Consider the following 14,055-nt stretch of genomic DNA (forward strand, 5'->3'; position numbering starts at 1 on the left):
TCAAACAAATTCGCGCTGTGCGCCAAACTACGCCGTGCAGATTGTATGAAATGCAGATTGTATGAAATGCTCTTTTCTGGCCTTTTTTATGTAATTCTCTTTTCTCAAAACCACCATGCGTCCTGAAGCAACCTTTGAGCCACGGGGTGGTGTGAGAGACTGAACTGTAGAACATTTGTCTCAAAGATTGCTTATCTAAGAAGAGCAGCTGCAAGGCCACGGAGGCCTCCGGTTTGCAGGGGCTGCGCTATGTGCAAGACTCCGTGTTGCACAGGAATGTAGCAACGTGCCATTGCCATGGAAACTGCAGCCCTTGAATAAAAGGGACTGACAAGACTAGCCCGAGTGGATCGCCCACTGCTGACCCCGGAGCGATCGCCCGCTGCCGACCCTGCTGCGACCGCCCACCGCCGAAACACCGAAAGACTTGAACTCCCGAGACGTTTCGGATCCATGGTGGTGACTACTCTTGCAACTCTATCCCGAATGCTTGCTTGATTTCTATCTTTGTTCTGATCTATCCTATCGCTACTAACTTTTACTTTTGATAATAAAAGTTGTTTAGGACATACGGCATTTGACCTCGTTTCTGTCTTAATCTCGCTCTTGGGATCATATCGAAACCTCCCCCGACATTGGATCGGGACAACCCCTTTACGGGCACAAGTACCTTGCTGAGCCCAGGGGTTATTATATTACAGTCCCGTGAACACCTAAAGCTGCAAAAGGAGAGGAACGCCCCAACTCTGCCTTTTCACAGTCATCACCATCATGCAGCAGGTTCACAGCAAAACCCATCTCTCACCTTGTTGACCTCTAGGAAACCATACACTTGGCAGCCCTCGTTCTTATGCTCCTGCATTTTCTGGCTAAACCCTTCCCTCTTGCACTGCTCTATGGTATCCAGCTTCTTGAAGGCCCAGCCGCGCTGTCTGTATGCTTCTCTGACATCATCACAAGTATTACAACACCTGCAAAAGCACAAGCACCATCTTACCATCTTTATTGCTATAAAGAGATGCTCCAGATCAGGACATGAATCCTTGGTGGATTTTTCTTCAACAAAGCAATAAAGCAAACATCAGGGACTGGACCTTGAAAGTTGGCCTAATGCTCCTGAAGGAGCTCGAGCTTCTTGATGTACTTTTTGAGATTTTGACATGAGGATGCAAGCTGTTTTAATGCAGTGCTTAAGTCTGAAGAGAGCTTTGCCAGTACACTTAGACAGCCAAGTCACTCCTTGGCAAAGAAATTTACGACAAAACCAACATCAGTGTCCCACAGTTCTGAGCAGTTTGGAAATTCCCCGTGTGAACAAATCATCTACCTGTTTCTATTCCTCCTTTCCTCTGTTTTTAGGGCAAGACTGTCAACGCTGGAGGGAGGGTTAATGGCAAACTTCCTTCATTACTTTTCTACTTCTGGATAACATCTTGGTCACTGGAAAAAATAGTTTTCTTTCTTGGTTCCATGTTTTGCTGGGCCAAAGAAAAAGTTGAAGGCTAGAATCACGAATCCCTCAGGATGGAAACATCTCTGGGGAAAGACACAACCTGACAGATGGGACAAACCAAGTTACTTCAGAGACAATAATAGCGAAGGATAGTCCAGAACCTATGGATTATCATGGATCCATTCTTACAGGAATTTGCAGGTAGGAGGAATGAGAAGCACCAAATGACACCCGTTGTCTGTGTGAGCGATAACTGTCTGGTCTTTGCCCCCGTAAGGATGCAAAGCCTTCAGCAGAAGTCAGAAGGCAAAGCCGTAACCAGGTTTTATTCCAAGACAGCTCACGTAACAAGGAAACAATTTACACAGCTCCCCTCTGGACACCACATAACCCCAGAGAAGATTCCGTTTGCTGAGATACAATCTTTGTGCTGCTGCAAAGGTAGTGCAATTTGCACTGCCCTTAAACAGGCGTGTAGACAAACTAGACAACCTAACTCTGCACGTTCTTAACAGGCACGAGTGCAGCTTCCAAAGGCATACCAAAAGCATAACAGTTCTCATCATTCTCTGAACATGTGCCCAGGAGGATTTCATTGCACAGACCTTCACAGACATTTTGAAAAAAAAAACGTGCATGCAACACAATTGTTATTAATTCAAGTGCTAAAAAGATACAAAAAGGTGTAAAGGCTACCGAATGCCCTCTGACTCTGCCCCGTAACAGCTCTCGCAGCGACTGGCATCCAAAGAATTTGGATCCAACACTTTGTCTTCTTCTTTCCCCAGCTCTAAGACAAAAGAGGATTCAAAGTGAAGAGGCACATCTAGAAACGCTACCTTGTACTCTGGTTTTGTTCTACGCACAAGTAACTGTTCTACACACGAACGCAATGATTTCGTGTCGGAAGCTGCACATCCTGCACCCAAAGCCCACCTGAAACGGTACGCACAGAGCCTGTTGAGGTGTGAAGTAAGACCAAGAAGCAGAGTACCATTTGTCATCTCAAGAACACCCTCCATACAGAAAGGCTATCTGTAAGCCTTGCTGGAGCACTGATCAGATGTTACTTGCATAAAGGCTTTGTTAAAACATTGTCTAAAGTAGACCCAGTCAGTAAATTCCAACTGATACAGGACCTGTTACACAAAAAAATTTTAAATAGCAGTCAACCACAGTCAACAGTGCATAATGCATAATCCCGTCCCAAGACATGTAGGGAACACGGTTATATATTGCTGTGAAACAAGATGGGAGTGGGAGTCTCCCGAGTGGAAGATTGACACCCAGTCCTCCAGGATGACAATGCTGACAAGGCACACAGGTTAATCACTGCTCGCTAGAAATCTCCAGGGAATTTCTACCTTCTTCGTGACTGAACAGTTCTGCCAATGTCTGTGCCACGCGTGTGCTGAGTGTGCAGCCGCAGTACGGCTGGGGCATGAACTCATGGAGGTTTATGTTCTTATGTGCAGAAGACTGAAGAGGGACTTGTAACAGAGATGAGAGCTGGTGACAGCTGAAACCCGCCAAAGGGCAGCAGATGCCTACAGAAAACTCAAACAGGACTTTTGTTTTGTCAGGAACCAAAACAAATATCAAAGGTCTGCAAATTTTGGGGTTAGGAATAAGTGAGCCAAGGAATTTTGTGCCTACAATTTTCAAAACCATTGGCTCTTATAATAGGAGGACCCCTTAAAATCAGGCTGTTTCAACTCGCAAATCCTGAAGGACAGGACCAAGTCTCCTGGGTTACAAAAGCCCTCAAGGGCTCACTATCTAGGCGCTGCTGCACTACCCTCTATAAGCCTGGAAAAGGTGGCTCCTTGGATAACTAATGCTGGGGAAGGTGATAAGGTACATAGTCAGACACTGCTGAGGGGATAAAACGTTATCAGGGCCTTGTTTGGTGAGATGGGGAGGTATAACAGGCGGATGGAAGTGAGTATTAAAGATGTCTGTATTTTGTATTAGCCACAGAAAAAAGATATTTTAATTAGAAAGTATGAAATATGCATAAAAATCAATCATTAACCTTACTTCCTTAATCAAACACTTTATGGTAGTTACGATCAAGCAAATAAACCCTTACCCATTATTAAACAACTGTGCGAGACTTTCTAAAGCTTACAACATTCAAAGTAGTTAAAAGTGCACTTCAGAATTCATTGTTTAAAAAGCGGTATGGCTTTTCATCTTGTAATTACACTAAAAGATAGCGTCAGGAAAAATACAGCTTAGTAATTGCTATGCTTTGTCAAAGCCATGATTCCCACCATTTGAACAAGTACACCTGTTCAACACATGGAGTCTTTCAAGGTGCAGCAACCAGGAACAGCTTTTTAAATGTAATCAGCAGCTGCCTGTTGAGTTGTCTCAGAGACAGCATCCAGAGGTAATGCACACAGTTTAGATACTATAAAGAAACTGCAGTACATAAAACTCTGCATGCAGGGTTTCTTGCTGTTAACACGGTCCTCAACTTGCATGCAGATATGATACGTGAAATTGGAAAACTCTGTCCACGTTAAAAGGAAGGAAACGATAAGAACCACCAATAAAGAGTTCAGTCACTTATTGCCATTCAATGGAAATTAACAAGATGTCAGCGAAGCACAGAATGCAACTATCCTGGAAATCCAGGTTTTCTTGCTGTTAACACGGTCCTCAACTTGCATGCAGATATGATAAATCAAATTGGAAAACTCTGTCCACATTAAAAGGAAGGAAACTATAAGAACCACCAATAAAGAGTTCAGTCACTTATTGCCATTCAATGGAAATGAGTAAGACAACAGCCAAGCACAGAATGCAACCTATCCTGGAAATCGCGAAGCTATTATCTCTTTTAATGTAACTATGATTAGGAAAAGCCTCCAGATACTACGCCATAAAATTTGGGAATGCTTTACTAAATTTAAGGTCAATACTGCTACAGTTGCCATTTAAATAACTGACTGAACGTCAGTGTTACTAACAGAAACCGATAATCACCGGGTTTAATGAAGACAGGTGGATACTTCTGATCTAACTTGCAACATGGGTGATGGAAACTGAACTAGCCCTGTGCTTTTTCCAGACTGCAGAAGAAATTGCTTGTTGCATGCAATGCATCTGATCTCTTTTAAAACGCCCCTTCTAGGCGAGACGGTTTGCTCCCTACACGTTTCTCTTCCTCTCCATTGATTATATAAGGAGTCAGAGCAACCGGTTCAGGCAGAGATTGGCAATGCAAGTAAGGCAGGAGGCCAGGTGTTAACAGAGAATTAGATACAGAAAAGCTGGTTTTGTCCCCAGACATTAAATTTGTAATGCCACAACCTCTGAATACAGAAAGGCTGCTAAGTGACACAATAGTAAGAACACTATCACCACATTCCCGTGACAACGGGAGAAACTCTCGTACCTAGTGATTGTTCAGCTCTTGGCTTAGCTTACCTTTCAATTTCAAGAACAGAAAAGTTAAATCTGAGTGATACAAATCAACAAATTCAGTCCATGCTCATACGTAGAACTACACTATCTCCCAGAAAAGGTAATAAGGAGCTCATGTTTTGGAAAGGAAAAAGAGAGCGGGGTTTTCTTCCTTCCTTCCATGCTTCAGCACAAAAAGCGCTGGTACTCTCCCGAAATGACTTGCTTTCAGCTTTGTTGCTGCGACAGCCAGCCTGAGGGACAGCTCGTTGTTCTCCAAAGGGCATTAGTAACAAACTCCCGACCTTTCAAAGACGGAGGCAGTGGATGGGCCGGGGAGGATGCCAAACCGAGTGAGAAGCGCTCTCCAGCAGCAGCTTTGCCTTGGTACCAAGCCCTTTCCAGGTAACCGATGTCGGCACCGTCAGCGTCTCCCGGGTGTCCTTCGGAGGCCCGGGGGCCGTTGGCAGGGAGGGTCAGAAGAGGGCGAGGCGGCAGCGAGGACCTCCCCGCCACGGAGGAGACCGGGAGCCCCAGCCCGTGCCCGCCAGGCCCCTCGGCCGGCTTCGGTCCGCGCCGCCCGGCGGGGCCGGGGGCGGGGCCGGGTCGGTGCCGGGCCGGGGGCGGTGCCGGGCCGGGGGCGGTGCCGGGGCGGTGCCGGGGCGGGGGCGGGGGCGGTGTCGGGGGCGGGGCGGGGGCGGTGCCGGGGCGGGGGCGGGGGCGGGGGCAGGGGCGGTGCCGGAAGGCGGGCTCGGGGCCGGGCCGCGCGGCGCCAGGGACTCGCAGCGGCGGCTGAAGAGGCTCGATGCCTTCCCCAAGACCCTCGAAGACTTTCGGGTCAAGACGTGCGGGGGCGCGCCGGGTGAGCGGGCGGGGTGAGGGCGGCCGGGGGCTGGGCGCCGGCGGGCGGGCCCGGGCCTCGCCGCCGGGCGGCGGCTGGCAGGGGGGACCTTGCGGGCCGGCGCTCGGCAGCCGCTCGGGGCGGTGGCGGGCGGGGCTGAGGCGAGGCGGGGCCGCGGCCGGCGGGGCTGACGGCGGTTCTGGTCTCCGCGGCAGTGAGCGCTGTCAGCGGGCTCACGGCGGTGCTGCTTTTCTTCTCGCAGCTGCAGCACCGCCTCGCCAGGGAGGTGAGTGGCGGCGGCGGGGGGGCCCGGCCCCCGGTGCTGCCTCCTGCCCGCGCTGCCCCGGCGGAGAGGCGGCCCTGCGGCCCGGGGCGGCTTGCCGTGCCCCCGCCGAGCCGCCGCCGCCTCCTCCATGCTGCCCACGCAGCAGCTTCACCCACCGCAGGTCTGTCTGGGGGCTTTTCTCTCCCCCAGCCGGTCGCCTTGGCGGCGGGAGCGGGCTGCCCTTCCCCGAAAGCCGCTCGGCGCAAGGGTTGGCTGTGGCCTCCCGTGAGGCTGTGGCAGCAGAGCGTCTCCACATCTGCTCTCGCCGCCTGGGAGCAGTGAAGTCCCTCTGACGTCTTGCCGCGTGCACTACGGGCTTCTAATTCAGCACCGCGCATTCCCCTTCTGGAGCTGGCTGCCTGCGTTTTGCACCTGGTCTGCTCTAGATGCTTAGCAGATCAGGATCCTGCTTTTTATCTGGTTTGGCTTTATGCTGACAGACCTCGGTATTGTAATTCAAATGTAGCAGGTTCCATAAGCCATAAAACTCCTTGAGGAATTGCTTGTGTTATTTGAGTTCACATGCCGAGAAAGAATATTTTCATATTCCTAGCTTGAGGTTGGGGATCGCATTCCCGTGTGCACCACAGCCCTTGGCAAAGCACGCGTCCCTCTGAAAACAGAGGAAGACCTCTCACCTGAGCTGTTTTCCCCAAAAGGGCAGAGCACCGAGCGCTGCTCCCAGTGCTGGCATCTCCTCCGCTCCAAAGCAGGCAGAGGGCAACATGCCAGAGCCCCTGTGGCTGCTCTGCACTGCAAACCTCACCGGAGGTGAGAGCAGCTGGGTCCCTCCCACCAAGAAGCCCCGCAGGCACAACCCCGTGTTGCCAGGAAATAGTAGAGTTTAAGGCTTTTCAAGGCCTCAGCAGTCCTTTAAGGCTCATTTCCCCCCTGGGCCTTGTTCATCAAATTATGCTCTGCTCAGTGGTGAAATGCTCTGAAGTTAGGAGAAATGAGAGTTTGCTCCCTTGTCATGCGCTAGCTGACAAGTCTTTCACCTAGATCATAGCAGGACGGTTCTTCACTACCTTGTGTAACCAGTAGTGCTCCTGCTGAGGAAAAAGCATGTGGAACTAAGGTGTCAGTAGCCCAAATCTCTCTTTTGATAAAAAGAGTTGGGTTACTAAATCCTGTAGGAACCTCTGTCTTTAATATACATGCGGTGTCTCGGTGTTGTACGTGCGAACGGTACGCCAGAAAGAAGCCTGGATTGTTGGTAATCTAAGTTCAGATCAGGGTGACTCTGGGAACCTGTTCCTTCCCATTCCACAGGGACAAAGCGTCTGCAAGGGCTGGAGTTCGAGGGTGCGTCTTCCCCGACAGCCGGTACCGTGGAGCTACGGATGGTCCTCACAGCGCGGGCGTGTCTGAGCTCAGCCTTTTGCCTCCTTCAGGTGTCCCTTGTGCGGACGCAGCTGGCCCAAGACTGCTGTGCAAAGACCAGGCAGGAGCTGTCGGACCTTCACCACGAGCTGCCTTGCTCCTTAGCAGCTGTGGTCCGGGAGCCCAAGGCTGCTGTTCCCGAAGCAGAGACTGGGAAGCTGGGTCAGCCTCTGAACCTGTAGAGGAACGGCTGCAGCATCGCGGGGTTCCTGTCCTGTGCCCTTGGCAGGAATGTGTTGTGTTTTGCTGCGGGAAATGGGGGTGCATTGGTTCTGTTTGCATTTGGAAGCATCTCCTAGCGACTGTGATTTTTAAACTTTTTTGTAATAAAAGACGTTTTGCAGGACTGCACTTTTTCAGCAGGAAGAAGCAAGGGGTAGGTAAATACGTGGCTTAGGAAAAGATTCTACGAGTTTCTTACTTGCAGAAGTAAGCCATTACGAGCTGTTGTCTGATTGAAGCTCTTGAGTTCATAGCGGTTCCCTGTGACGAGAGGGAATACCCTGAGGATAACTGGTCTGACTATTTAAGACTGAGGCAAAGAAGGCATTAAGTACCTCAGCCTTTTCCTCGTCCTCGGTGGCACTGTTCCCCCCTGCATCCAATAAAGCATGGAGATTCTCCTTGGCTTTCTTTTTGTCATTAATATATTTGTAAAAACATTTTTTGTTGTCTCTTACGACAGTGGCCAGATTGCGTTCTAGCTGGGCTTTTGCCTTTCTCATTTTCTCTCTGCACGACCTAACGAGATCCCTGTACTCTTCTTGAGTTGCCTGCCCCTTCTTCCAAAGGTGATAAACTCCCCTTTTTTTCCTGAGTCCCCGCCAGAGCTCCCCGTTCAGCCAGGCCGGTTGTCCTCCCCGCCCGTTCTTCTTACGGCACATGGGGACAGCCCGCTCCTGCGCCTTTGAGACTTCCTTCTTGAAGAACGTCCAGCCTTCCCGGACCCCTTTGCCCTTCAGGACTGTCTCCCAAGGGACCCTCTCGACCAGTGTCCTGAGCAGGCCAAAGTCCGCCCGCCGGAAGTCCATGGTAGCGGTTTTGCTGGCCCCCCCTCTCCTACATACAATACCATACAACCCATACCTTACCATACAATACATACCCTACATAAAATACAATACATACAATGGAGTATATACCATAAAATACAATAAAATACAACACATACCACACCATACATACGAAAACATACGATACAATCCATACAATACAAACAATACAATATAATACAAAATACAATACCTACATTACAATAGGAAATACAATAAAATACATACAATATGATACATACACTATGATACATACAATATAATAAATACCATACCATACAATAAAATACATAACATACACAATACAATACAAAATACAATCCACAGTACAAAAGAAACTATAGCACAATACAATAAATAATTATAATAAAAAATACAATATATGGAATACAATAAATACCATACCATACAACACAACGCAACACAGACAATACATACCAAGCAATACCATGCCATACCATGCCATGCCATGCCATGCCATACCATGCCATACCACACCATACCAGACCATACCATACAATACCATACCCTACCATCCCTACCATAACTACAATACAATACATACAACACAATATAGAGAATACAATACATACAATGCAGTAAAAAACGAAATACAAAACAAAATACAATAAAACACATACCATACAACACAATACAAAATACAACACATATAATAAACCACACAGAATACAACAAAATACAACACAATGCAGTACATAAAATATAATAAATACCATACCATCCATGACACACATTAAAGCAAAACTATACATACAATACATACAATACAATACATACAATACGACACAATACTATACATACAGTACCATACAAAACATACCTTACCCTACAATACATACCATGCATAAAATACAATACATACAATACAATACATACAATTAATAAATACTTTCCCATACAATTCAATACATATGATATAATACATAAAATAAATACCATACCATTCAATAAAACACAACACATGCGATACATACAAGAAAATGCAAGACAAAATACAATATATACAATAGGATACATACTACACGATACTTATGAAAGCATATAATACAAACCATAAAATACAAAATACAATACAAAATACATTGCAATACCAAATACATTACAAACTATACAATACCATACAACACAATACATATAATACAATAAATACCATACCATACAATACATAAACCACTATACATAAAATACAATACATACAATACAATACAAAGTACAATAAAAAAACCCAAACAGAATACAGAACAATAAAAAAATACAATAAATACAATAAAATGCAAATACAATACATACAATGCGATATATACAACACGGTATTTACAATAAATGTCATACCAGACAATCCATGCAGTATACAATACAATAGGATGCATACAATACAATACATCTAATAAAATAAATACCATACCGTACAATACAGACAATACACAATACAATACAAAATACAATACACAGTACAAAAGAAACTACAGTGCAGGAAAAACTACAGTGCAATACAATACAATACATACAATGCAGTACCTACCAAACAATACATACAATACGAACTCATACAATACAATACCATACCCTACCATACCTACCATACCTGCAATACCTTCAATACCTACAATACAATACATACCATGCAATACATACCATAGAATACACACCATACAATGCCATACAATACGTGACATACTCTATAGTAAAAATCAAAATACCATGCAAAAAAATACAATAGAATTCATACAACACAATAAATACCATACCATACAATAGAACAAAACATACAATACATACAATACCATACAATACAATACAATACATACGAATTACAATACGTACAATACAATAAAAAATGAATACAATACATACCACACAATACAATACATAAAATGCAATACAAAATACATTACAATACATACAATAATATACACAATACAAACAAGGCAATACAATGCAATAGAAAATAGAATACATACCTTGCAATACAGAATACAATACACTGCATATTATACAGGCAATACAGACAATACAGACAATGCACAATAAATTACTAGACACAATAGAACACAAAATACAAGAGACAACACAATAAATACAATACAATAAATACCAAACCATACAATACAAAACAACACATACAATATGAAAAAACACATACAACACAAAATACAATACAATACAAAATACAATACATACCAGACAATACAATACATACCAGACAATACATACCATATCATACAATACCTGCAATACAATACATACAACACAATGCAAAATACAACACAATACCTACAGTACACTACATAGTCTACCTACATACAATATAATACATACAATACTATGCAATACATACAATACAATGCAGAATACAATACAATACATAGAATACACTACACAAATCAATACAAAATACAATACATAATACAAAATACAATAAAACACATACAATACTATAAATACAATACAAAATAGAATACAATACAAAATAGAACACACTACAAGACAAGCAATAAAAAATACAAACAATACAACAGAATACAGACAATACAATAAATACCACACAATAAAACACAACATATGCAATACATACAATACATAAAGTACACAAAATACAATAAAAAACACAATACACACAATGCAGTACAAACAATACAAAGTACATTACATACAATACAATACAAAATGCAGTACATACAATACAATACATACCATACCATACAATGCATACAATACGGTGTTATATAATACCATACCATGCAATACAATACATACCATACGATACACACCATACCATATGTAGCACACAATACGTAGCGTACCATACAATACATACCACACAATACAATACAATGCAGTACATCATACAATCATTTGCCAGCAGTCCTGGTTAACAGGGGAGGTCCCGGACGACTGGAGGCTTGCCAATGTGATGCCCATCTCCAAGAAGGGCTGGAAGGAGGATCCGGGGAACTACAGGCCGGTCAGCCTGACCTTGGTGCTGGGGAAGATCATGGAGCGGTTGGTTTTGAGGGCGCTCACAAGGCATGTGCGGGACAATCAGGGGATCAGGCCCAGCCAGCACGGGTTCATGAAAGGCAGGTCCTGCTTGACCAACCTGATCTCCTTCTATGACCACTAGTGGATGAGGGAAAGGCTGTGGATGTGGTCTACCTGGACTTCAGTAAAGCTTTTGACACTGTCTCCCACGGCATTCTCCTAGAGAAGCTGGCGGCTCACGGCCTAGACAGGTACACTCTTCGCTGGGTAAAAAACTGGCTGGACGGCCGAGCCCAGAGAGTTGTGGTGAACGGAGTTAAATCCAGTTGGCGGCCGGTCACGAGCGGTGTTCCCCAGGGCTCAGTGCTGGGGCCGGTCCTGTTCAATATCTTTATCAATGATCTGGACGAGGGGATCGAGTGCTCCCTCAGTAAGTTTGCAGATGACATCAAGCTGGGCAGGAGTGTTGATCTGCTGGAGGGTAGGAAGGCTCTGCAGAGGGACCTGGACAGGCTGGGTCGATGGCCGAGGCCAATGTATGAGGTTCAACAAGGCCAAGTGCCGGGTCCTGCACTTCGGCCACAACAACCCCAGGCAACGCTACAGGCTTGGGGAAGAGAGGCTGGAAAGCTGCCCGGAGGAAAAGGACCTGGGGGTGCTGGTCGACAGCGGCTGAACATGAGCCGGCAGTGTGCCCAGGTGGCCAAGAAGGCCAACGGCATCCTGGCCCGTATCAGAACTAGTGTGGCCAGCAGGAGGAGGGAGGTGATTGTGCCCCTGTACTCGGCGCTGGTGAGGCTGCACCTCGAATCCTGTGTTCAGTTTTGGGCCCTTCACTACAAGAAGGACATGGAGGTGCTGGAGCGTGTCCAGAGAAGGGCAACGAAGCTGGTGAAGGGCCTGGAGCACAAGTCTTATGAGGAGCGGCTGAGGGAACTGGGGTTGTTTAGTCTGGAGAAGAGGAGGCTGAGGGGAGACCTTATCGCGCTCTACAACTCCCTGAAAGGAGGTTGTAGCGAGGTGGGTGTTGGTCTCTTCTCCCAAGTAACAAGCGATAGGATGAGAGGAAATGGCCTCAAGTTGCGCCAAGGGAGGTTTAGATTGGATTAGAAAAAATTTCTTTACTGAAAGACTGGTTAAGCATTGGAACAGGCTGCCCAGGGAAGTGGAGTCACCATCCCTGGAAGTATTTAAAAGACGTGTAGACGTGGTGCTTAGGGACATGGTTTAGTGGTTATGGTGGTGTTGAGTTGATGGTTGGACTCGATGATCGTAGAGGTCTTTTCCAACCTTAATGATTCTATGATTCTATGATTCTACCATACCTACAAACCATACCATAGAAACAATGCAATACATACAATACAATACAAACTATACCATAGATACAATACATACCATACAGTACATACCATACAATCATACCAAACCATACAATACAAAATACAATATAATACAAAATACAACACTACACATACAATACAATAAATAGCATACCATACAAACAATACAAAATACTGTACAAAATACAATCTATACAATGCAATCCAAAGACTACAATACAAAAAATACAGTACAATACAAAATGCAATACATACAATATAGCCTATAGCCCTCCATTTCAGAACTCCAGTTGTGGGACTCACCCACCAAGTCTCGCAAATACCAATGAATACACACTAGAATACAATACATATTGTATATATTCTTGTACAAAATAGTGTACAATACTACAGTACAATACAAAACAAATTGAAGTACAATACAACCCATGCAATACAAGCCGTACAATACAAGCCATACCACCCATAAAATACAATACAGAAAATATTACAATACATACAATACGATAAATACCATACAATACAGTACATAAAATACAACACAAAATAAATTACAGTGGAATAAAAACAATACAAAATACAAAATACCACACACACAGTACCATACACTACATGCGCTAAATACAATACATACAATACAAAATACAATAGAAAACAAAACACAATACAATACCATAACATACAATATCATACCATACCATACCATACCATACAATAGACACCATACAATACAAAAATACTTTAGTACAATAAAACCCATACCATATCATACAATACATACAATACTTACCAAAAACAAATACCATACTCTACAGTACAATACATACAATAAAATAAATGTCATATCATAGAATAGAACACAAAATATACAATACAAACAATACAATGCAATATAAAATAGAATAAAATACAACACAATACACACAACAGACAAAACAGCATACAATTAAATACAAACAATGCAATACAATATATTACAGACAATACTTCACATATCATACATTACATACCATACTATATTCTACAGACAATACATATAATGCAATACAAAATACAATGCAATACGAAATACAATGCAATACAAAATACAATACAACATATTATGTACAACACATACAATAAATACCATACCATAGAATACTATAGAATTCATACCATATGTACCATGCTACACAATATAAAATACAATACATACAATGCATACCATACCATACATGCAATATGTACAACACAGAATGTAA

The 14,055-nt window shown here is 44.3% G+C and overlaps 2 long non-coding RNA genes across 2 annotated transcripts; one reads left to right on the forward strand and one right to left on the reverse strand.

Annotated features, from left to right (window-relative positions):
- Positions 1–306: 306 nt before the first annotated feature.
- LOC142093407 (uncharacterized) lies at positions 307–5,476 on the reverse strand. Its single transcript, XR_012677419.1, has 3 exons — positions 4,892–5,476; positions 1,328–4,184; positions 307–971 (listed from the first exon to the last, which is right to left on the reverse strand). It is a non-coding gene; the product is annotated as an uncharacterized LOC142093407 (long non-coding RNA).
- A 107-nt stretch (positions 5,477–5,583) lies between these two features.
- Positions 5,584–8,039, forward strand: LOC142093245 (uncharacterized). The gene is made up of 2 exons (XR_012677349.1): positions 5,584–5,729; positions 7,306–8,039. It is a non-coding gene; the product is annotated as an uncharacterized LOC142093245 (long non-coding RNA).
- Positions 8,040–14,055: the final 6,016 nt, after the last annotated feature.

Source organism: Calonectris borealis, chromosome 26 (assembly GCF_964195595.1).
Source record: "Calonectris borealis chromosome 26, bCalBor7.hap1.2, whole genome shotgun sequence".
Taxonomy (NCBI): domain Eukaryota; kingdom Metazoa; phylum Chordata; class Aves; order Procellariiformes; family Procellariidae; genus Calonectris; species Calonectris borealis.